A 25,174-nucleotide genomic window follows, 5' to 3' on the forward strand; every position below is an offset into this window, starting at 1 on the left:
CAAAGGAAGATATTGAGCTCGGACTAGGGGAGCCGGAGCCGTTCGACGGCCCTTGCCCCAGTTTCCTGCCTCATAGTGCTCCGGAGTCCTGATTTTTCTTTGATTTGTAACTTTGCTATTGATTTAAGACTTTTGGTAACTTCAATTTTTGTAATATTCGTATTTTGCTGCGGACTAGGTTAGTCCGGATACTTTTTCCAATATTTGCTTTTATTGTTGTTATTTTGCTTTGCCGTTGTTAGTTGTTGTTGCCTTAGGAAAATTTTCCTAAGTAGAAATTGTTATACTAGTCCTGACTGATAATTGTCCGGATTAGTGATTAGATATTTCACTTAGCAAATTAATTCTAAGTAAAATGGTTGCACTTGTCCGGACTAATAGATTGTCCAAAGTAGTGGTTAGCTTTTTAGTTAGAAAATTTTTTTCTAAGTAAAAGTGGTTGCTCTAGTCTTGACTTAATAGCTTCTCCGGACTAGTGTTGGCTTTTTTAGTTAGAAAATTAATTCTAAGTAAAAGTGGTTGCTCTAGTCCTGACTTAATAGCTTGTCTAGACTAGTGTTGGCTTTTTAGTTAGAAAATTAATTCTAAGTAGAAATGGTTGCACTTGTCATGACTAAATGGCTTGTCCAGACTAGTGGTTAGCTTTTTCACTCAGAAAATTAATTCCAAGTAAAATGGTTGCACTTTTCCGGACTAATAGCTTGTCCGGAGTAGTGGTTGCTTTTTAGTTAAAAGATTACTTCTAAGTGGAAATGGTTTCTCTACTCCTGACTAATAGCTTGTCCGGACTAGTGGTGGCTTTTTAGTTAGAAAATTAATTCTAAGTAAAAGTGGTTGCTCTAGTCCTGACTTAATAGCTTATCCGGACTAGTGTTGGCTTTTTAGTCAGAAAATTAATTCTAAGTAGAAATGGTTGCACTAGTCCTGACTAAATGGCTTGTCCGGACTAGTGGTTAGCTTTTTCACTCAGAAAATTAATTCCAAGTAAAATGGTTGCACTTGTCCGGACTAATAGCTTGTCCGGAGTAGTGGTTATCTTTGATAAGTGTATAAAGGAAAAAAGCTTTTCATTAATCATTCATACAAAACATAAGGAGATACAAATTGGTTGGTTGCCATATTGGCTACAAGATTTTTGGTTGCTTTGTTTGTTCTCCTACTGGTAGAATTTTCTTAGCCTTAGTCCATGCCAAGTATTTGGGACTTCTGAGCTATCCATGTTCAGGAGCTTGTAGGTTCCTGGCCTAAGGACTTCTTTTATCTTGTATGGTCCTTCCCATTTGGGCATTAGCTTCCCGGTGTTTGTGGGATCTGATGCTTCAGTGTCTCGAAGGACTAAGTCTCCAACTTGGAAGTTTTTGACTCTTGACTTCTTACCGAAGTGCTCTCTTGTTTTCTCCTTGTATTTCTCCATCCTTTCTACAGCTTGGTCCCGGACCTCATCAATTAGCTCCATGTTTGTTCTGATTCCTTCTTTGTTTGCTTCTTCTTCAAAGTTTATTGCTCTGTGAGAAGGAGATCCCACTTCAATAGGAAGCATTGCTTCTATGCCATAGGCTAGTTTGAATGGAGTTTCTCCTGTGCTTGTTCTGGGGCTTGTCCTGTAGGACCAAAGTACATTTGGTAGTTCTTCTGGTTATTTGCTTTTGCTTTCTTTGAGTTTTTTTTCGATTCCTCGAGCAGGATTCTGTTGGTTACTTCTATTTGGCCATTTCCTTGGGGATATGCCACTGATGATTTTTTGTGCTTGATCCCACGACCCTGGAGGTAGGACTCGAACTCTGATCCGATGAATTGGGGTCCATTGTCTGATACCAGGACTCGTGGTATCCCGAACCTCATCAAAATGTTGTCCATAAACTTTATGCAGTCTTGTTGATTGATTGTCCTCATTGCTTTTGCTTCAACCCATTTTGTCATGTAATCAATAGATACTAGCGGGTACCTGAGGTCTCCTTTGGCCCGGGGAAAGGGTCCCATGATGTCAATACCTCAAACAGCGAAGGGGATAGGTGACAGGACTGAGGATGGTAGGACTGGGCTGATCCGGGAGACATTGCTGAAAAGCTGGCATTCCTTGCACTTCTTGACGAACTCTATTGCATCCTGATGAATAGTTGGCCAGTAGTAGCCTTGTCTTATAATCTTATGAGCTAGGGCCTTTGCAGGTATATGGTCTCCGCATATTCCTTCATGCACTTCTTCCAAACAGTACTTTGCTTCTTCTGGGCCAATACATTTCAGGATAGGAGATGAGAAGGTCTCGCGGTAGAGTACTCCTTCTTCGAGAAAGAACTTGGATGCTTTTGCTTTCAGTCTTTGTTCTTTTCCTTTATCTTCTGGGAGCTCTCCTTTCTCCAAGTAGTTGATGAAGGGAGTCATCCAGTTGTGGTTGCTTTCGATCTCCAAGACCTTTTTGGATTCAACAGATGGTTTGTGGAGTTCTTCGAAGTAAACTGAGCAATCCAGATCTAACGAGTTTCGGACTAATTTGGATAGAATATCCACTTCTTCGTTTTTTTCTCTACATATTTGAAGGACTTGATGATTTGGAATTGAGGCTAAGTAGCTTTGAACCAGCGCTTGGTACTTTGCCAAGATAGGGTCTTTTGCTATATATTCTCCATTTGTTTGTTTGACCACTATCTGGGAGTCACTGTAGATTTTTAAGTCCTGGAGAGCTTTAGTCCTGCGTTTAACGCCTCATATTCTGCTTGGTTATTTGTTGCGGGGACTCCGAAACATTTAGCTGTTTGAATTGTGAATCCTTCAGGACTTTTGAGTATGAGTCCGGCTCCCGACCTCTCGCTTGTTGAAGAACCATCTACTTTCAAGGTCCAGGCTCCCGGACTTGTATCCTTTTCTGGCTCCTGATCCATGTCCATTGGTTCTTGCTCTTCTTCTGGAAAGTTGCATTCGATTATGAAATCTGCTAGCGCTTGAGCTTTGATGGCAGTCCTGGGAATGAAGCTCAAATTGAACTGGCTCAACTCTACTGCCCAATTGACGAGTCTTCCCGAGACCTCCGGCTTGTGAATTATTTTCCTTAAGGGTTGATTTTTCACCACTCTGATTTCTCTTCCTTTGAAGTAGTGTCTGAGCTTTCTTGAAGTTGTGACTAAGGTAAAGGCAAACTTCTCCAATCTTGGGTATCTTATTTCTGCATCTTTGAGTACTTGGCTTACATAGTAAACTGGTTGTTATTTTCCGTTTTCTCCCCTGATTAGGGTAGCTCCTACGGCTTGTGCTCCTGCTGACAAGTACAGGTAGAGAGGTTCTCCTGGTTGAGCTTTAGTTAGGACTGGTGACTGAGAGAGGTAGGACTTGATTTCCTCGAATGCCTTCTAGCACTCCGGGCTCCAGTTCACCTCTTTCTTGTTGCTTGCTCCTTTGAGTAAATCAAAGAATGGTAGGCACCTCTCTGCTATTTTTGAGACAAATCTTCTCGGTGCTGCTAGTGATCCTGCTAGCTTCTGCACATCTTTTTGGGTCCTGGGAGCTTTCATCTTCTCGATTGCTTTTTTTCTCCGGATTGGCTTCTATGCCTCTGTTGCTGATCATGAATCCTAGGAACTTGCCTGCTCCTACTCTGAAGGTGCATTTCTCCGGATTCAGCTTGAGTTGGTTCTTCCTTAGGTTGTCAAAGCATTCCTTCAGATCTTCCACATGCCCTGGTATAGTTGTTGATTTGGAAATCATGTCATCGACATAGCACTCCAAGTTCCTCCCAATCTGGGACTTGATTATCTTGTTCATAGCTCTTTGGCAAGTGGATCATGCGCTTGTAAGTCCGAAGGGTAGCATCACATAAGCATAGACTGCTCTGTGAGTTATAAATGTTATCTTAGGGATGTCCTTCGGGTTCATCTTTATCTGGTTGTATCCGGAGAAGGCGTCCATGAAACTTAGCATGATGTGTCCGGAGGTGGCATCTATCAGTTGATCAATATTTGGGAGAGGGTATGGGTCCTTCGGGCATGCATCATTCAGGTCAGTGTAGTCCACACACATTCTCCATTTGCCGTTGGACTTCTTCACCATGACCACATTAGCTAGCCACTCCAGATATTTAATTTCTTTGATGATTCCTGCTTTGAGTAGCTTTTTCACTTCTTCGTCAATTGCTTTTTACCTCTCCGGGGAAAAATTTCTTCTCTTCTATTTGACTGGTTTTCTGTTGGGGTTGACATCTAAGTTGTGCATTGCTATGGACTCATGCAGTCCTGGCATGTCTCTGGGACTCCAGGAAAAAACATCTATGTACTCCCGGAGTAGGGACACTATTCTTTCCTTGAAGGACTCCTCGAGTCCCGACCCGACTTTCACCTTTTTGCTATAATTTCTTTCATCTACCTGGACTTCTTTTGTTTCTACTGCAGCTTCAATTTTTGCTTGTTCTTTGTTTGAAACCATCTGATGAATTCGGACTCCAGAGTTCTTCTTCAGATAGAAGTTTTCTTATTCAGATTCTTTGGTTGCTTGCATGGTAGGACTAGCTTGGTCAGGGAGCTGATTTGCTTTGTCAACTACCATGACTTGGTTGCTTTTCGGTCCCTCCGGACTTGTTACATTTCTATCTTGCTCCAGATCTGATTCGATGAGTTGTACTTCCTTTGTTGTCCTGATGGGTTTCTTCCATGACTAACCCCTGGGTGTAGCATGTTTCAGCAACTCCATAATCTCCTTTTATCTCCCCGACTCCTGTCGGGGTTGGAAACTTTATTTTGAGATGGGAGATTGAAGTTATTGCATGCATCATTGTTAGAGCTGATCTGCCAATGATCCTGTTATATGATGAAGGAGCGTTGATCACATAAAACTTGATTACATGGGTTACCTGGTTAGGAGCAGTTCCAAAAATGACTGGCAGATATAAAGTTCCTTGGATCGGGACTAAGTTGTGTCCGAACTCATAGAGTGGGTCCTCACGGCACTCGTTTGAGCGGACGCTTCCTAACTGTATTCAATCCACTATGTGCTTGAAGAGAATATTTACTGAGGAACCATTATCTATGAGTGTAATAAACCCAATTTTTGGAGTTTTTGAAACCCTTAAGAATAGTGTTTTGCTGATTATGCTGAATAAGAAAACTTTTCATGCCACACTATGTAGGGGTTCTTTTATTGATCTTCTGGGATATTATTAGTACTCTATGTGGTATATAAGTGTATGTAAAGATCGTCAGAATCCAAATCTGAACACTTTGATTTTTCCCGAAAATCCACCACATACCGAAAGAATTGAGTATAAGGTAATAGGATAAAAAGGATTTAAATTCAAGGATTATAAGAGAGGATCATAAAAGGAATATAATGTATTGAGAAAGGTTAAGGGAACCCAAGTAATAAGATCCCGGGTATGATCCCTCAAACAATAAATGAGAACGAAAGTTAATCGAAATGTATAACAGATCAGCGGTCACTAACCAAGTAATTAGGAGTTAATCAAAGAGGTTAATGATGATGATGTCATCACACCAACAAGAAGAGGACAAGTGTGGGAGGATGACATGGGAAGATGACATAAGCATGACCAAAAGAGAAGTGTGTTGTTGGTTGATTCTAAGTCACACAAAATTTACCATGGTTAAAAGGTTAATTATCAAACAAAACAACATCAACCAAGCCAAAACAAATCATAAACATCAAAAAACACAAAACACTTCCATTTTCAAGAAGAGCTCTCGACTTTGTCCATTTCAAAGGAAGAAAAAAACTCAAATCCTAGTTCCAAGCTTTGTTAATTAGTGAGGTAATTATCTAAGGTTCCTTGTACATAGATATGGATATCCTATAAGTTTAAGCTTCAAATTCCTTCACAATCTCTTCCAATAATTCAAGGAAGAAGATGGTGAATAGTAACTTTCAAAAAATAACTTTAGTTTTCTTGAATTTTTATGAAAGTTTAAGGTTATACAAGCAAGGATCAAGGTTCTTTAGGCATTCAAAGCTCTTGTGTTGTGTTAAGAAGCTTCAAGAAGGTATAAACTCCAAACCCTAGCTTTAGTTTTGAGTATTTAGGAATGGTTATGATTGATATAGTATATGTGAAGCATGATGCTTGTTTGTTTAAAGTTTGGTTGAGTTTGTAGAGATTTTGATGGTTGAATCTTGGTAATTAGTTAATGAACCTTAATATGGTTAGTAGCTTTTGTTATGATTGAATGAGTTGGTTAAAACATGAAGTAATGGACTGATGTGGTGAGGTTTGGAGGGATTTTGGGTTGTAATTTTGATTGTAGGTTGATTGTGGATTGATTTGGAGTTGTACAAATTTGGTAATCGCGTAAACATAGTCGTCGTAATGTCCGATTATCCTAGACTGTTTTTGTTCATAACATTAGGACCCAAGAACTCACTGTTAGGTTTTGACCATTGCCATGATTAGATAGTTCATGTTACGAGCTTCATTTTGATATGTGGTACGCTTGAATCCGATGTACAGTTTAGGAGAAACGACCGTTTTAAGTAACGGCGTTTCGCGAACGAACCATTTCCCCTCGCCTTACTTTGAAACCTTGGTTAAGGACCTTAAATGACTAATTGAGATATGAAACAATTATATTAAGTGTATTAGGCAGTTGGTAAGGTACTCGCGAAAGAATCGCCTTAAAACTCTTAATGGTTAATTTATTAAAAATGGTGGAGCCGAGGGTCCTCGAGCGACTTAAGAGAATCGTTAAGCGCGAAAGCGAATGTTAGGGGTCTAATTGGTTAAAGTCTAGTTTCTTAAGCGACTGGGGTTTAATTCCGACTTATGTTGTTGTTCATAGGTAACCGGACCCATTCTAAGCTTAAGTCTACCCCGGAGCACTCAGGCAAGTTTTCTACCCGTTATACTATTGTTGTGATGTATATATGTATATATGCATTATCTTGTGATAGATGCATGTTGGTTAATTAGCAAATCTTGCGATATATTGGAGCATGTGATATGGTATATATGCATGTCTGTTTCGTAATCTTGATATATATTGTTGATTCAATTGCTTATAAGTTGCATAATACCTATGCTAGAGATAAGCAGTAGTTGCGTATACCCTTGGTATAGGGGACCCAAACGTGAACATTTTCTAAAACCGGGAGTCGATGTTCCCGAGTATAATATATATATATATATATATATATATTTATATATATAGATATAGTTTTCAAAACGATGAATCGAATAAGGTTTATTCGATCACTTTATTTTTATTAATGAATATTATTTTGAATATTCATTCAAGGGCTTATGACTCCGTTTATTCATATTAATGAATATTATTTTGAATATTTATTCGAGGACAAATGACTCCGTTTATTCATATTAATGAATATTATTTTGAATATTCACTCGAGGACAAATGACTCCGTTTATTATATTTAATGAATATTATTTTTAAATATTCATTCGAGGACTTATGACTCCGCTTATTTACTAAATAATATTCTTTATTTTATTTAAGAATAATATTTCGATAATCAAAATTATTTTCGATTATTCAAATAAAGATCATACTTTCGTATAAGTATATCTTTAATTATTGTATTCATTTCAAGTATGAGTTTTAAAACTCCTACCTCGATTATTTATATAAGGATCATCCTTATGGGAATATTATTTAAATAATAATATTCAGATACTTTCTAACATATCGGGACTGATTTATTTTATTAAATCAGCGTTTCTCTAAACATTCTTTAAAATGTTTTCGAGTCTTCAAAATGATTTTAAAAGTTAGGGCCGATCCCAAAACTCATTTTTATATTTAAGATCCTCCGTTCGAAGGGGATTTAAATACTCGCTCAAAACCTGAGGGATCCGGCTCTGTGGTGTGTTTTATATTCGCAACAAGGTTGCTATTTTGATAAAAGAGTTTTTGATTACTTACCCAGCACTCGTGAAGTAAAATTCTTGGAACAAGTTAATCCATAAACAGGCATCGCCTGGGAAATATCGGTGAGTTTTCCTTTCCAACTAGATACGACTTCTTGGTGGAGCCGTATCAACAAGTTTCTACTTGGGGAAAGGGGGGACGAGCTTTACGTTTCAGAGTCATGGATTTCATCTAAACTAGGAGTGGCGTAAGTGGTCGAGTGGCGCCGGCCCAGCCTTATTATATTGGCCCAAATGGCCTGGAAGTTCCGCTAAGACGGTCCATTCCTTAGGAGTCCAGTGTTCGGTTGACAAGTAAATCCGACAGGTTCTCCTCTACATGTAGAAAATGGTGGGGTTGCACTACTACGACTGATCATCGTAAATGGTCTTCCTGGCGCGGTAAACTCCCGTAATGAGTTCATCATCCAGCTGGATATTTCTGCAACACTACCCCGAGCACTTCGATAGAAAGGCTACGGCTGGGCGATTGTTGAGTGTTGGCAGGGTCGAGTTTTCAAAATGATGTTTCCATCAAATGAAGTATCTCGTAACTTCATTTCTTTTGAATGATATTTCAAAGATTGATTATATACAAGTTATGCCTTGTAGTCTCATCTATGTGATGAACTTTTAAAACTAATTATAACTTGAACGGTGGTAGTTCAAGTAGTATTCGGAAAAGATATAAGTATATTGGAGTATCTTGTAACTTCATCTTTTAAACTTATATCTAGTAAATGATTACCTTGTGCATGTCAAAGATTTTCAGAAAAACGTTGAGTCAAGGTTAGATATATGAGATCACCTTGCAACGATATTTTTATACAGTTATAAACTGGAACTCTGTGGATGTTATACATGTCAGAGGATTTCAAATATTGTGAAAAGTATATATATATATATATATATATATATATATATGTATATATATACTCAATATTTTGCGACTTGGTCGCGTTAAGATATCAGCTTGGTTCATTTCTTTTGACCAAGACTTTCATGAGTACTATAAGAATGCTCATATATTGTTAATCATTATACATATTATTTTGGTGGGCTTGTTGCTCACCCTTGCTTTCTTCTTTCATCATGCAACAACAGATAGAAAAGATGAACAAGACCAAGCTTCCAATTCGCAAGTGGTTAGAAAACGTTTCGCAGTTTTCTGGAAGCGTTGATGCCGCCGTAGCTGAGGTAGGAGCTAGCAATAGGCTAGGTTTTCAACTATTGATGAACCAGACTTATGTATAATATGAATTTTAATAATGGCAAGGAATATGTAAATTATTCAGAAACCCTTTTAAGGTGTAACAGTTTATAATTGTGGAATAAAATGACTTGTGTTATTTTTGGTATTCATCTCTGAGACTATAACTTGTGGTGTGTGTGTATATATATTGTGGGGTCACAGTACTCAGTAGTTGGTTGACTGTTAAGATTAAGTATTGATAAGGGAAATAAAACTCGTGACAACCCGAATCCCCGACCCCGGATTTGGGGGTGTTACAGAAGTGGTATCAGAGCTAAGCGTTATAAACCTCAGAGATGATATGACGTTAAAATAATAAGTTCACTAAGATAATAAGAACTCTTGCCAAGTTCATAGTCAGACTACCTAATGTAGTACTGACAGTTAAAACCCTTATGGGAACCCTTATAAATATCGTGGTAGTAACATAGTTCGTTCTCGTATAGGGCAGCGGGGCACCGAATCCTGAGGTTCAGGAGCATCAGCATGAGGATGTTTTATTACATGTTGAAGATCAAATTGTGAATCTGATAGAGTACCCTAACGAGGGACCGGATGAGATTCATATTGAGAATGTTGTGGTTGAGGATGTTATCCCAGAAGGGATTGTTGCTGAGGAGGATCTCGTGGAGGATCCTGACGAGAATGAAGAGAGGACCGCTGAGGAATTGATGACCGTAGTCAGGGCGACTACCAGAGCGAGAATGGCCGCGAGGGTGGCACTAGAGGATGAAGAGTTACCAAGGGCACAAAGGATAATGAGGGCAGAAGGAACCAATTATACCAGTATCAGACCCTCTTCAAGAGGTTCCTGTAGACATCCATGAGGTTCCACCAATTCCTGTTCCCTCCCCTGTACAGAGCCCAGCACCTACTGAGGAAATGCCACATTTATCTCCTGCACCATTGTCACCTGATACCGTGCTTGGTTATCCATTTGGATCTCCTGGGTCTGCACCACCTGCACCCCATGGACTGCTAGATGCCACCACTCAGGCTTCTCTTATTGCCGATTATTATAAGACTTTGGGTGGCCTGTCTGAGGCCCGTAATGTTAGGAGTGATCTGTTGGATCGACTTACTTCACCGAGGATTGAGGGCGGGGTACTTCCGGCAAGACTACCTTATAGCATGGAAAGGATTGAGGCTACCACCCGTGTTACAGCTAGAGGCCATCTTGAGGGTCAGATTGATCTAGCTCTACTTGCAACTATCTTAGACCTCATCACCGCTTTAATGGAGAAGGTTTGAGATGTCGTGCGTGCCCGCATTTCTTGATCCATATTAGTGTGCAGAGTCTGAGCAATCTGACAAGGATTTCGTGCAGCACCGCTTTTGGTGGATTAGCCTAAGTTATGAATGATTAGTTTTAATGACAAGATGATTATCTATGGTAGTACTTTTGGGATAGAAGCGATCAAATCAAATGATGTAATTCTCTTTAATGTGTTCAGTTGTTGTACCCTCGAATAAATGGTTATGTATATATTCGTTAATTTCAGTTCAGATCAGTTTGTTTGTGATAAGTTCATATTGTTAATTGCACTATTAACACTTAAGAGAGTGTCATGAAGTTTATAGAACTTGAGAATTCATAATTTGCAATCACGCAAGGACTGAACGAGGGAAAGACTTAAGCAAAGTAAGTAAGACAAATATCCAGAGATTCTCAAAATTTTTCCAAGCATTATGCCCCCACGAGGAATAAGATTAGGGGCAAACCTTGAATGTGATAATCAGGGAGGTCGTAATTAAGATATAAGGAACCCGGAATATAATGAAGTGGAAAATGAGGATTTTAAATTAAAAGATGACCCCAATTATGGGGAGTAGGAAGAAATATTTAGACTGAGAAAACAGAAGTCGAGCAAGATAGGAAGAACCAGGATGGTACTCCTATTGGGCAATCCATGGACCTGCCTAAAACAAAACTTATACTTTTACCCCTAACCACCACCTTGAGGAAACAATGTGGTGTGAAATTCTTTCAGGACCTTTAAGTCGCTAAGCTCTCAGAGTTCCAAGGGAATAGCTGACCCAGCCGAGGAAAGAGCCTGGCTAAAGGAAATACATGAATCATATGAGATTCTAAATGATTGACGAATCACAAAAGACTGTTTTTGTCACTTACCCTTCTAAGAGAGAGACCACCCACTGGTGAAAGACCAAGAAAGGCACGGAGCAAGAGGTTATGATATACTGATTAAAGTTTAGTCAAAATTTTTTCGAGAAAGTAAATTTCAAGGTTATGGAGATAGTGTAAAAGCTTTAAGAGCCAGAACAAAGGCGGACGAATATGATGAATTATGAATCTAAGATTGTAAAAGTTGTCAAGATTCATCTGGACGACAAGAATCCCAGAACGACGTCATGTTTGAAGTCAATGATTAGTGGGTACGTGAAATGATTGTAAGAGAAAGGAAAATAAAAAGAAACTGAAGTGGAAAGGAGCATAAAGGCAATAGAGTTTGAGGAATGATAAGGGAGTCGGTTATGAGGAATCCCTAAAGACTCGTAGTAATAGAAATAGAAAAGTATATGATCGTCAGGATGAGGATGATTCACCATGAGTTAAAGTTGATGGTTGAAGGCATAAGAGATATATATGTTGTACCCCCTTCAAGTTGGAAAGATTCGGGGAAACCTTGAGATAGTTCGAAGGATAAATAATGAGACGCGGATAGACTGAGGAGACAAGAAAGTAAGAAATTAGGAAAATTGGATGAAGGGAGTGACCTTTAAGAATGTGAAGTGTAAGACCGGTGGCATGATACCCAGAAAGGGAGACGCCAGGTATGAAAGACATCCCAACATTGAGATGACTATTGAGATAAACAACAAAAGAAAATGAGGATTTATTAAGAAGATGTTCACGTTGAACACGACCAATATCTTCCAGAACATCCATGTTATCATTACCAAATTAGGAAAGAAAAGCGGTGTGGCGCCCCAAAACCCGGGGTCAGGAGTCTCGGAAGCCACGCTATCTAAACTCACACAACTCACACTACAATATGTAAATACTCACGCGTCACGACCCCACCCTTAACACACACACACTACAGGTTATTGTCTTGAAAACGAACCATCATTTACTAGAGAAATTTTATTACAACCCAAATATAATTAGTCTTACCGGGGGTGACCTTTAAGTAAGGTTAATCCGCCGGCCGAATATACGTTTCTTATTTCTTATTTTACGTAAACCATACTTATAAATAAGCCGAACTATAAACAACTGAAAACTAATCCAGCTTATTCCGACTACCTGAGGTACTGCACCAAATAATCTACGGAACAGCTGGCCATTTCCTACCCGTTTCCTGGCTGTGGTTCTCATGGCAGGCATCTTGATTCACTGTTGTGTTGTGTCAATTTAAGAAAACAAGTGTGAGCTAAGATGCTCAGCATAATAATGTACAGTATGAAATGACTATATAATAACATCATATATTATATATATGTTTTATTTAAAAGTAGATTTCTCGGTGTCCCACACCTTCTTATGAGAATAATTCTTTTAAGGGGTTTTTATAACCTGCAAATACCTTAATAGTAATCCCAGCACCTAGGCTTGGGTTACGGTATTGCATATCAATTCCAATTGGAAGATTTTGGACATCTCACAGGAGTCACCGCATACGATGATCAGTCGTCCTACGGAAAGTAACCTTCTTTACTAGTAAAAGGACTAATACCGTCATCTCTCGGGTATCACCCTGGCCGCATTCGGGCTACGTGTCCCATTTTCGGGTATACACATACTTCACAAGTTCCTGAGTATACAAAGTACCTTCACCTGCGGTACCTTTGGTAGCCCATCCAGCACACGTAGTACCAGAGTCTACCCCTCCATTGTCCTTCAACAGAATTCTATCCATCCCGGGAACTTGAACCACATCGAAGTTCCCCAAGCGTTTTGCTTGTTGATAGAGATTATTTATCTTTTTTGAAAATATAAGTGTATATATATGTATATACGTACTTCCGAGAATTTCGGAGGAAGTACTAGGGATGTGAGATGACCGTTGTCAACATATAATTAATAAGGGGAAAAGTTTCTTCTTGAAACTATATTCAATATAATAATAAGTCGGGATAATATTCACCGACGATCTGAAATTATTCGAATGATACTTCTAAATCAGAAGGTATATCAGGATCTATGATCTTTAAATCAATAACAATCCTTAAATAAATAATCATTAATTAAATAGTAGTCTATAAATAATTAAATGATAATTGATATTCATCATACCTCGAATGAGTTATTCTTTTAAAAGATTTATTTAAATAGTGTTCCTCAACTAGTTTGTGTTTACATAATTAATAATCTATAATGATTAATCGGGTTTGAAATAAATAAATGTTGAAGTATACTACTCCTATAATAAAGGAATACGTATATAATATTTAATATCCGAATCAATAAAATATAGTTGAGGGAATATGCTCATTGGGAAATCATTTTAAAAGTTCGAGGCGTTTTAATATTTCGTAAGTGGACGATGAGTCCCTTTAAAACGTACTATTATGGACTTATATCCGTCCTATAATATCTCCGGAATGATTCCCGGGTTTTATCTTAAATCCCGACCGACCCTCGGTCTTCTATCATACATTACGCTTAAAGCGAAATAACATTTCATGATATATACTTATCGTACAACATCGCTATATCATGCGAAAGTTCAAAACTACATATCATGGCAAACATAGTATTTATGCGATGATAGTAAAACAATCTTTTCACAACACAACAGTAAAATGGAGTTGGGTTTGTAAACTTGCCTGGTTATCTCGAGGTGGAGGATGCTCTAGGTTCCGCTCGGAAATTTATAACCATAAACACATTTCATTTCGTTAGGTTCCGTCCTAATTCACGGTAATTCGCACTCATGCGCTACTCATTATAAACCCTCTCAACTCATACTACCCTTAACATTTCTTTTAAGTCATAAACACTTTATGGTCACTTCATTTTCCTAAGTATCTTGAGTTTATTCTCATTATCGTTGTCGGCTCCGCTTAAGGATTCTTACGGTTTCTACTCCCGCAGTCTCGGCTCCGACATTTTTATAAAATTGAGATATCATTATTTTCACTTGAAATTTTTATGACAGTTAGGAAACTCAACATGTTACTCTCTGTAAAAATTTCATGATTTATGAATACTTTAAGTCTATCCTTTATATTTTCAAAGTTCGTGATTTGTAGCAGTTTTTGTCGCGTAAAACACTTTTACTAAAATGATCATAACTTTTGATCCGTAAATCGGAATTATGCAATTCAAGTGCCTAAACGATTCTTATAACATTTTCTATCTTAAAAAAATGTTATTTATCAAGAATCTACAGTTTACAACTTCGAGACTTTCTGCAGAAACTTAAAGTTACGGTTTATTGTTTTTAACGAAGTTACGTTTACGATCGGGGTTTCGTTTATGCCTTAACTATCAACACAACCACCAACAATCATCATATCATCATCAACACACAAACTCCTCTCAAGAACATCATGTTCTTGAGGCAACAACAACCAACCTTAAATCTACTTAACTTAATCATCAAGATTTCATAAACAACACTTAGTAAGCTGAGTTTACTAACACCCACTAAATGGATCTTAAACATGAACCTTAAATAAAGTTAGGTCAAAGATTTTTACCTTTCTTGAAAGCTTGAGATGTGTTCTTGAGGATGGTGGAGGCTTGGAAGTGCTTGGTATGATTTTTTGAATCTAAAACCACCATTAAAATCAAGAAACCAAAGAGAGGTTACTATTCACACTATTCACTAGTGAGTTTCTTGAATTTATTCCACCCATCAAACCTTGATAAAAAGAGATGAAAGATTTTTCTTACCTTAGTTTAGTTGCTAGGAGGCTTGGTAAATAATTGTGGGATTTTACAAGAACTAGAGCTTGAAGTTTTGAATTGCAATTCCTTCTTCTTTTTTCTTCAAATAGCCGAATGGGAGCAAATGGGGGTGGGGGGGTATTTATAGCCCTTGGTTGCTTCTCTTGGATGAATTCTAGGTTGCTTCTTGGAAGGTGACTTGATATCTTTGCAAGTTGATCTTTATTCTTCCTAGGATAGCTTTGGTTTATTCCTTGTCTCCAAATCCATGGACAAATCTTTGTAGCTTGCTAGCTTACAAGCTAAACTACAAGGTTAGCTCCTTAGCACACTATTTGCTATCTAGCTTGGTCATCCTAGGGTTAGCTTACTATTTGATGAAGTAACCATGGTTACTTCCTTACCATGGTTTAGTTAGTGCGTCACGTTTAATTAATCGTTTACGCGTTCGCTCGGTTACTTAAACGTTCTCCGCAATACTTATTCGTAAATGGTTCGCAATGTAATTATTTTCGTATTTATTCCTTATATTTTTATTTATCCTAATTGAATATAAATACGTAGGATTTTAAATCTCGTAATTATATTGTGATTCCCGTAGTCCTTGATAAGTCGTAATTACGGTTGTTTTTCAAAGTTCGTTTTCTTCGAAAACTAATAGCGTTTACATACACTTATTTGGTACGTATAGTCGTAATATCTATTCCGAAACTCATTTTCTTATGCACTATATAGTGTGGGCTCAAAAGTTTTCCCGTCTGTCAGTGTTACTATTCATTAAACATTTTACAGGGTCTCAAAAATTCGAGTTATTACAGTCTTCCCCTCTAACAAGGATTCCGTCCCGGAATCAATTAGAAAAATAAGTGGGGATATCTATTCCTCATGGTGTCTTCAAGTTCCCAAGTTGATTCCTCAACATTTTGATTTCTCCACAAGATCCTAACTAGCTTCACCGTTTTGTTCCTCAGCACTTGTTCTTTATGGTCCATTATCCTAACTGGCTGCTCGATGTAGGTCAGATCTGGTTGTAAATCTACCTGCTCGTACTCTATTACATGTCGGGCATCGGCATGGTACTTTCTCAACATAGATACGTGAAACACGTTGTGTACTTGTTGCAAATTAGGAGGCAAGGCGAGCTCGTAAGCTAAAGGTCCTATCCTCCTCAAAATTTCAAAGGGTCCTATGAATCTGGGACTCAGCTTCCCTTTCTTTCCAAATCTCATCACTCCTTTCCACGGAGATACCTTCAATAACACCGAATCTCCTACTTCTTATTCCCTATCCTTCCTGGTCTGATCGGCGTACTTCTTTTGTCTGTCCTGGGCTGCTGCTAGTCTCTTCCTGATGAGTTTTACCATTTCTCTGGTCTGCTGGACTAACTCTGGTCCTAATAGCTTGTGTTCTCCAACTTCATCCCAACACAGGGGAGAGCGACATCTTCTCCCGTAAAGAGCTTCATACGGGGGCATTCTTATGCTAGCGTGATAGCTATTGTTGTAAGAAAATTTTATCAGGGGTAAGTGATCATCCCAATTTCCTTTGAAGTCGATGGCACATACTCGCAGTATATCTTCTAGGGTCTGTATAGTCCTTTCGCTTTGTACATCCGTCTGGGGGTGATAAGCGGTACTCATGTTTAGTCTGGTGCCTACACATTCCTGGAAGCTTCTCCAAAATCGGGAATTAAACCTCGGGTCTCTATCTGACACTATGGCTACAGGAATGTCGTGTCTTATTACAATTTCCTTCAAGTAAATATCTACCAACTTGTCTACGGTGTACCTTTCGTTGATTGGTAGGAAGTGTGTGGACTTGGTCAGTCTATCAATGATAACCCATATAGCATCGTGATTGGTCTTTGTCCTAGGTAAGCCTGTCACAAAATCCATGGCTATGTGTTCCCATTTCCATTCCGGAATTTCTAGGGGTCGTAACAGTCCACTAGGTCGCTGGTGTTCCGCCTTCACTCTTTGGCATGTCAAGCACTTGCTAACCCACTCCGCTACTTCTCTCTTCATGTTAGGCCACCAATAATATTCCTTAAGGTCACGGTACATTTTCGTACTTCCTGGGTGGATTGAATATCTAGAGTTGTGCCCTTCATGCAACAGCTCGTCCTTTAATTCTTGCACATTCGGAATCCAAATCTGGGACGCATACCTCATGATCCCTTCCTCTTCCTTCTCGCATCTCACTTCCTCACCGGTCAATGTCCCTTTTTCCTCGCTCATCTTCTTTTCCTGACATACTCGTATCTTTGTAGTCAGTTCTGGTACTAGCTTAATCTCAAATAATCCTTCCGTTCTCTTACCGGTCATTCTTACGTCGATTTCCATCTTCTCAAATTCCTTAACTAATTCCTCCGATGTCATTATCATTTTGAGTCTTTCCTTCCTACTAAGGGCGTCAGCCACCACATTGGCTTTACCCGGGTGATACAAAATTTCACAGTTGTAGTCCTTTATCAACTCTAACCATCTCCTCTATCTCATGTTTAGTTCCTTCTGAGTAAAAATATATTTGAGGCTTTTATGGTCAGTGTAGATCTCGTATTTCTCACCGTATAGGTAATGTCTCCAAATTTTTAGGGCAAATACTATGGCTGCTAATTCTAGGTTATGCGTAGGGTATCGGCTCTCATACTCCTTCAACTGTCGAGAAGCATACGCTATAACCTTGTCGTGCTGCATTAGTACACATCCTAATCCTTTAAGTGATGCGTCGCTGTATATCACAAACTCTCCCTTTCCATCGGGAAGAGCGAGCACTGGTACTGACACCAGCCTCTTTTTCAGTTTTTGAAAACTCTCTTCACACTTTTCCATCCATACGAACTTTTCTGCCTTCCGGGTAAGTCTAGTCAGTGGACTGGCTATCTTAGCGAAGTCTTGCACGAATCTCCGGTAATAACCTGCTAAACCTACGAAACTCCTAACCTCTGTCGGGGTTGCTGGTCTTTCCCAATTGGATACTGCCTCTATCTTGGCAGGGTCAACTAAAACTCCTTTGCTACTCACCACATGTCCTAAAAACTGAACTTCTCTCAGCCAAAATTCGCACTTCGAATACTTGGCATATAATTTCTCATTCCTCAAGATTTCTAAGACTATCCTCAAATGTTCCGCATGTTCTTGCTCTGTCCTTGAGTAGATCAGAATATCATCTATAAAAACTATCACACATATGTCCAGGTACTTTTTGAACACTCTGTTCATCAAATCCATAAAGGTTGCGGGTGCATTAGTTAATCCAAACGACATGACTAAGAACTCATAGTGTCCATACCTAGTGCGAAAAGCAGTCTTTGGTATATCTTCCGGTTTGATTTTCAACTGGTGATATCCTGTCCTTAAATCTATTTTGGAAAAATGTATAGCTCCTTTGAGTTGGTCGAATAGGTCGTCAATTCTGGGAAGAGGGTACCTATTCTTTATAGTCAGCTTATTCAGCTCTCGATAGTCTATACATAATCTCATGCTGCCGTCCTTTTTCTTTATGAATAGTACTGGTGCTCCCCATGGTGACACACTGGGCCTTATCATTCCGTTATATAATAATTCTTGCAGTTGAGAAGCTAGTTCTTTCATCTCAACTGGGGCTAACCTATATGGGGCCTTAGATACGGGTGCCGTTCCTGGTGCTAACTCTATAGCGAACTCGATTTCTCTGTCAGGTGGTAATCCTGGTAAGTTTTCTGGAAATACATCCTCGAATTCATTTACTATGGGTATGTCCTGTATGTTGGGGACCTCCTTCTGGGTATCTATCACATAAGCCAAATAGGCCTCGTTACCTTTCCTCAACAATCTTTTTGCTTGAAGCGTGGTCAAAAATTTTTGGTTCTGTCGTTGACCTTTAAACACTACTTCTTTATCATTCTGCACACTTATCTTAACTTTCTTCTGTTCACAATCTATTTGCGCTCCGTTACGGGATAACCAATCCATTCCTAAGATCACATCAAATTCTCCTAACGTGAATGGTATTAAGTCGACCTCGAAAATCTCCTCTTCTAATTTCAGCTTGCACTTAGGGTATATTTGATTTACAGGGATTATTTCTTTATTTGCTATTTCCACTTGTAATACCTCACGTAAGGGTATGGCATTAAGTTTTAACTTGCTAGCAAAATCTTGAGATATAAAAGACTTGGTTGCTCCAGAATCAAATAGGACATTTGCATGTTCGGAATTTAACAAAAGGGTACCTGCTATCACGTCAGTGTTTCGGACAGCATCTTGAACAATCATGTTGAAGGTCCTAGCGGCTGGAGGTCAGTTAGATGCAGCTCTACTCATTCATGAGGCTGGGGGCTTCAACGTTGGGCAATCCCGCTTCATGTGTCCTACCTTCCCACATTGGAAACACGTTACTTTGATCCGGGTGCAACTGTTGGCAAGGTGCCCGATTTGGTCACACAGGTAACATCTCAGAGGGGCTCTTGTCTGGTTACACACTCCAAGGTGCCTCTTCTTACAGGTTTGACATTCTGGTATTGGGGCACATGGTTGGCTATGAAATGTTGCCCTAGATTGTCCACCGCCCTGGCCAACGCTCTCATTTGGGGCCTTTCTGAATCCGGGGCCTCTTGCAGATTGGGACACCGCTCCCCTGACGAACCTACTTGGAAGGCTCCTATTTCCGGTTCCTATTCCTTGGCTTCCTATCTTCCTCTTCCTATTCTCCTTTTCTTTCACAGTCTGCTCACTACCAGCTTCAACAATCGAGGCTTTCTGTACTAAGGTGGTATAGTCTGTCAGTTCTAACACTGCTACTCGGTTCTGTATCCATTGTTTCAGACCAAGCTGGAACCTTCGCGCTTTCTTTTCTTCGGTATTCACAAACTCAGGCACAAATCTAGACAACTCAGTAAATTTGGCCTCATATTCTGCCACGGTCATCTTATCCTGTTTCAACTCCAGAAACCTAATCTCCATCTGGGTTTCCATAAACCTAGGGAAGTACTTGTCTAAGAATAGTCGGGTAAATCTATCCCATGGGATCACAGCATCAGTTTCTAGGTTTCGTTTGGACTCTCACCAATAGTTAGATTCTCCTTTCAACATGTAAGAAGCGAAAATGGTCTTATGTCGTTCCTCAACTCCTAGTATCTCGAAGGACTTTTCTATCTCTTTGAGCCAGGCCCGTGTTTCAACGGGGTCAGCAGATCCTAGAAACTCTGGGGGTTTGAGGGACTTGAAGGCTCTAAAGACAGTAGCTGCAGTCTGTTGGGCAGCAGGGGGCTGTGGTAAAATAGGCTGTTGGTTCAGATTTGCTCTTAGCAGTTCCATAAATTCATTCACGGGGTTCCCTCCCTGATGGGTATCCTCAGCCTCTTCTTCTATATATTCTTCCTCATCATATTTATTATAGTCTATGTCTTCTTCACTTCCCTCATTTACTACTGGGTCACCTCGTTGTTGGTTAACAGACTCTGCGGGCTGTGCCCTGGTTCCTCTTCTACGGGGTGGCATTATTCTGATAAGGAAAATTGGTCACATGATTATGACAGTTAGGTTATTTTATTCATATATAAGCATGTCATTTATTATTTAACAGGTTTTATAAAGTGCATTAATATAGACATCAATTATTTAATAACTGTTTCAATATATATTCATAAGATCTCCCAATTATATCTTGGGGATGAAACAACTAGCCGAGTTCATACATGCCTGATTACAATCTATCACTGCTAGTTCTAAATACTGAAAGGAAAATACATAAGCCATGTACCCTGAAAGGCTAGGAACGCTATCTACTACTAGCAATCCTATCAAAATTGGTGATAAGTCACTCAGCATTCTTCAAGGTCTACATCTAGTCACTAATCTCTCAGTCACTATCACTGCGAGTGAGGTCACGCACCCTCCTCATCGCTCCTGCAATCATCATCTCTGCATCGACTACCGGGATGTATCCTCCCACTGATGTCATCCTCATCTGAACCCTGGTACGGAGCTCGATCCCATCGATCTCTCTACATGCTATGGCTGGGGAAGCAGCTCTGAAGTCTCCGGGGTATCCTAGTCGGGTAGCTCTCTCAACTGTCAGTGCCTGGCGTAACTCAGCAATGCGGGCAGACGCCGCCGTGATCTCAGCGTTAAGCTGCATCACTACCCAGTCATGTACGGCTACATGCATGGTCGCCGGTGGTGGTAGAGGTGAGTCTGGGTCGCTAGAGGATATGTTCTGGACCTCATAGAACTGTGCTTGCATCGCCTCCTCATCATCGTCATCCGTATAGGACATAGGGTTCTGGATCCCTGGGGGTGGTGTAGGAGAGCGAATAGCCTGGTGTGGGTACATCTCTACATCTCTCCATACTACGCCATTAGCTATGGGGACAGGAAGCTCAGTCTCCTCTTCTAGGACATCCTCAGTAGGGTCATTGTCTGAATCATCAATGGGTGGGCTATCTGGCTCGGGAATAGGGTTATGCTCAGGAATCATCAATTCATCAACAGGGTCAACCTCCCTTCTAGGCTCCACGGGTACCTGACACAATAGGCAAGGTGTTACTAACTTAGAGTTGGAATTCCCTTGAGGGTAAAACAGTCAAGAGTACCCGTGTAGCCCGACGGCGAACTCGACTTGAGCTCTAATTGATTGTTTTATTATTCTTAGGTCTACATATTTTATATCCTATCGTTTCCAAGATTTGATAACCTAAGGCTCTGATACCATTTTTGTGGCACCCCAAAACCCGGGGTCAGGAGTCTCGGAAGCCACGCTATCTAAACTCACACAACTCACACTACAATATGTAAATACTCATGCTTCACGACCCCACCCTTAACACACACACACTACAGGTTATTGTCTTGGAAACGAACCAACATTTACTAGAGAAATTTTATTACAACCCAAATGTAATTAGTCTTACCGGGGGTGACCTTTAAGTAAGGTTAATCCGCTGGCCGAATATACGCTTCTTATTTCTTATTTTACATAAACCATACTTATAAATAATCCGAACTATAAACAACTGAAAACTAATCCAGCTTATTCCGACTACCTGAGCTACTGAACCAAACAATCTACGGAACAGCTGGCCATTTCCTACCCGTTTCCTGGCTGTGGTTCTCATGGCAGGCATCTTGATTCACTGTTGTGTTGTGTCAATTTAAGAAAACAAGTGTGAGCTAAGATGCTCAGCATAATAATGTACAGTATGAAATCACTGTATAATAACATCATATATTATATATATGTTTTATTTAAAAGTAGATTTCTCGGTGTCCCACACCTTCTTATGAGAATAATTCTTTTAAGGGGTTTTTATAACCTGCGAATACCTTAATAGTAATCCCAGCACCTAGGCTTGGGTTACGGTATTGCATATCAATTCCAATTGGAAGATTTTGGACATCTCACAGGAGCCACCGCATATGATGATCAGTCGTCCTACGGAAAGTAACCTTCTTTACTAGTAAAAGGACTAATACCGTCATCTCTCGGGTATCACCCTGGCCGCATTCGGGCTACGTGTCCCATTTTCGGGTATACACATACTTCACAAGTTCCTGAGTACACAAAGTACCTTCGCCTACGGTACCTTTGGTAGCCCATCCAGCACACGTAGTACCAGAGTCTACCCCTCCATTATCCTTCAACAGAATTATATCCATCCCGGGAACTTGAACCACATCGAAGTTCCCCAAGCGTTTTGCTTGTTGATAGAGATTATTTATCTTTTTAGAATATAAGTGTATATATATATACGTACTTCCGAGAATTTCGGAGGAAGTACTAGGGATGTGAGTTGACCGTTGTCAACAGATAATTAATAAGGGGAAAAGTTTCTTCTTGAAACTATATTCAATATAATAATAAGTCGGGATAATATTCACCGACGATCTGAAATTATTCGAATGATACTTCTAAATCAGAAGGTATATTAGGATCTATGATCTTTAAATCAATAACAATCCTTAAATAAATAATCATTAATTAAATAGTAGTCTATAAATAATTAAATGATAATTGATATTCATCATACCTTGAATGAGTTATTCTTTTAAAAGATTTATTTAAACAGTGTTCCTCAACTAGTTTGTGTTTACATAATTAAATATCTATAATGATTAATCGGGTTTGAAATAAATAAACGTTGAAGTATACTACTCCTATAATGAAGGAATACGTATATAATATTTAATATCCGAATCAATAAAATATAGTTGAGGGAATATGCTCATTGGGAAATCATTTTAAAAGTTCGAGGTGTTTTAATGTTTCGTAAGTGGACGATGAGTCCCTTTAAAACGTACTATTATGGACTTATATCCGTCCTATAATATCTCCGGAATGATTCCCGGGTTTTATCTTAAATCCCGACCGACCCTCGGTCTTCTATCATACATTACGCTTAAAGCAAAATAACATTTCACGATATATACTTATCGTACAACATTGCTATATCATGCGATAATTCAAAACTACGTATCATGGCAAACATAGTGTTTATGCGATGATAGTAAAACAATATTTTCACAACACAACAGTAAAATGGAGTTGGGTTTGTAAACTTGCCTGGGTATCTCGAGGTGGAGGATGCTCTAGGTTCCGCTCGGAAATCTATAACCATAAACACATTTCATTTCGTTAGGTTCCGTCCTAATTCACGGTAATTCACACTCATGCGCTACTCATTATACACCCTCTCAACTCATACTACCCTTAACATTTCTTTTAAGTCATAAACAATTTATGGTCAATTCATTTTCCTAAGTATCTTGAGTTCATTCTCATTATCGTTGTCGGCTCCGCTTAAGGATTCTTACGGTTTCTACTCGCGCGGTCTCGGCTCCGACATTTTTATAAAATTGAGAAATCATTATTTTTACTTGAAATTTTTATGAAAGTTACGAAACTCCACATGTTACTCTCTGTAAAAATTTTATGATTTATGAATACTTTTAAGCCTATCCTTTATATTTTCAAAGTTCGTGATTTGTAGCAGTTTTTGTCGCGTAAAACACTTTTACTAAAACGATCATAACTTTTGATCCGTAAATCAGAATTAAGCGATTCAAGCGCCTAAATGATCCTTATAACATTTTATATCTTAAACAAAGGTTATTTCTCAAGAATCTACAGTTTACAACTTCGATACTTTCTGCAGAAACTTAAAGTTATGGTTTGTTGTTTTTAACGAAGTTACGTTTACGATCGGGTTTTCGTTTATGCCTTAACTATCAACACAACCACCAACAATCATCATATCATCATCAACACACAAACTCCTCTCAAGAACATCATGTTCTTGAGGCAACAACAACCAACCTTAAATCTACTTAACTTAATCATCAAGATTTCATAAACAACACTTAGTAAGCTAGGTTTACTAACACCCACTAAATGGATCTTAAACATGAACCTTAATAAAGTTAGGTCAAAGATTTTTACCTTTCTTGAAAGCTTGAGATGTGTTCTTGAGGATGGTGGAGGCTTGGAAGTGCTTGGTATGATTTTTGGAACTTAAAACCACCATTAAAATCAAGAAACCAAAGAGAGGTTACTATTCACTAGTGAGTTTCTTGAATTTATTCCACCCATCAAACCTTGATAAAAAGAGATGAAAGACTTTCTTACCTTAGTTTAGTTTCTAGGAGGCTTGGGAAATAATTATGGGATTTTACAAGAACTAGAGCTTGAAGTTTTGAATTGCAATTCCTTCTTTTTTTTTCTTCAAATAGCCGAATGGGAGCAAATGGGGGTGGGGGGTATTTATAGCCCTTGGTTGCTTCTCTTGGATGAATTCTAGGTTGCTTCTTGGAAGGTGACTTGATATCTTTGCAAGTTGATCTTTATTCTTCCTAGGATAGCTTAGGTTTATTCATTGTCTCCAAATCCATGGACAAATCTTTGTAGCTTGCTAGCTTACAAGCTAAACTACAAGGTTAGCTCCTTAGTACACTATTTGCTAGCTAGCTTGGTCATCCTAGGGTTAGCTTACTATTTGATGAAGTAACCATGGTTACTTCCTTACCATGGTTTAGTTAGTGCGTCACGTTTAATTAATCGTTTACGCGTTCGCTCGGTTACTTAAACGTTCTCCGCAATACTTATTCGTAAATGGTTCGCAATGTAATTATTTTCGTATTTATTCCTTATATTTTTATTTATCCTAATTGAATATAAATCCGTAGGATTTTAAATATCATAATTATATTGTGATTCCTGTAGTCCTTGATAA

The sequence above is a fragment of the Apium graveolens genome, chromosome 6, assembly GCF_009905375.1.
Source record: "Apium graveolens cultivar Ventura chromosome 6, ASM990537v1, whole genome shotgun sequence".
In the NCBI taxonomy this organism is placed as follows: Eukaryota; Viridiplantae; Streptophyta; class Magnoliopsida; order Apiales; family Apiaceae; genus Apium; species Apium graveolens.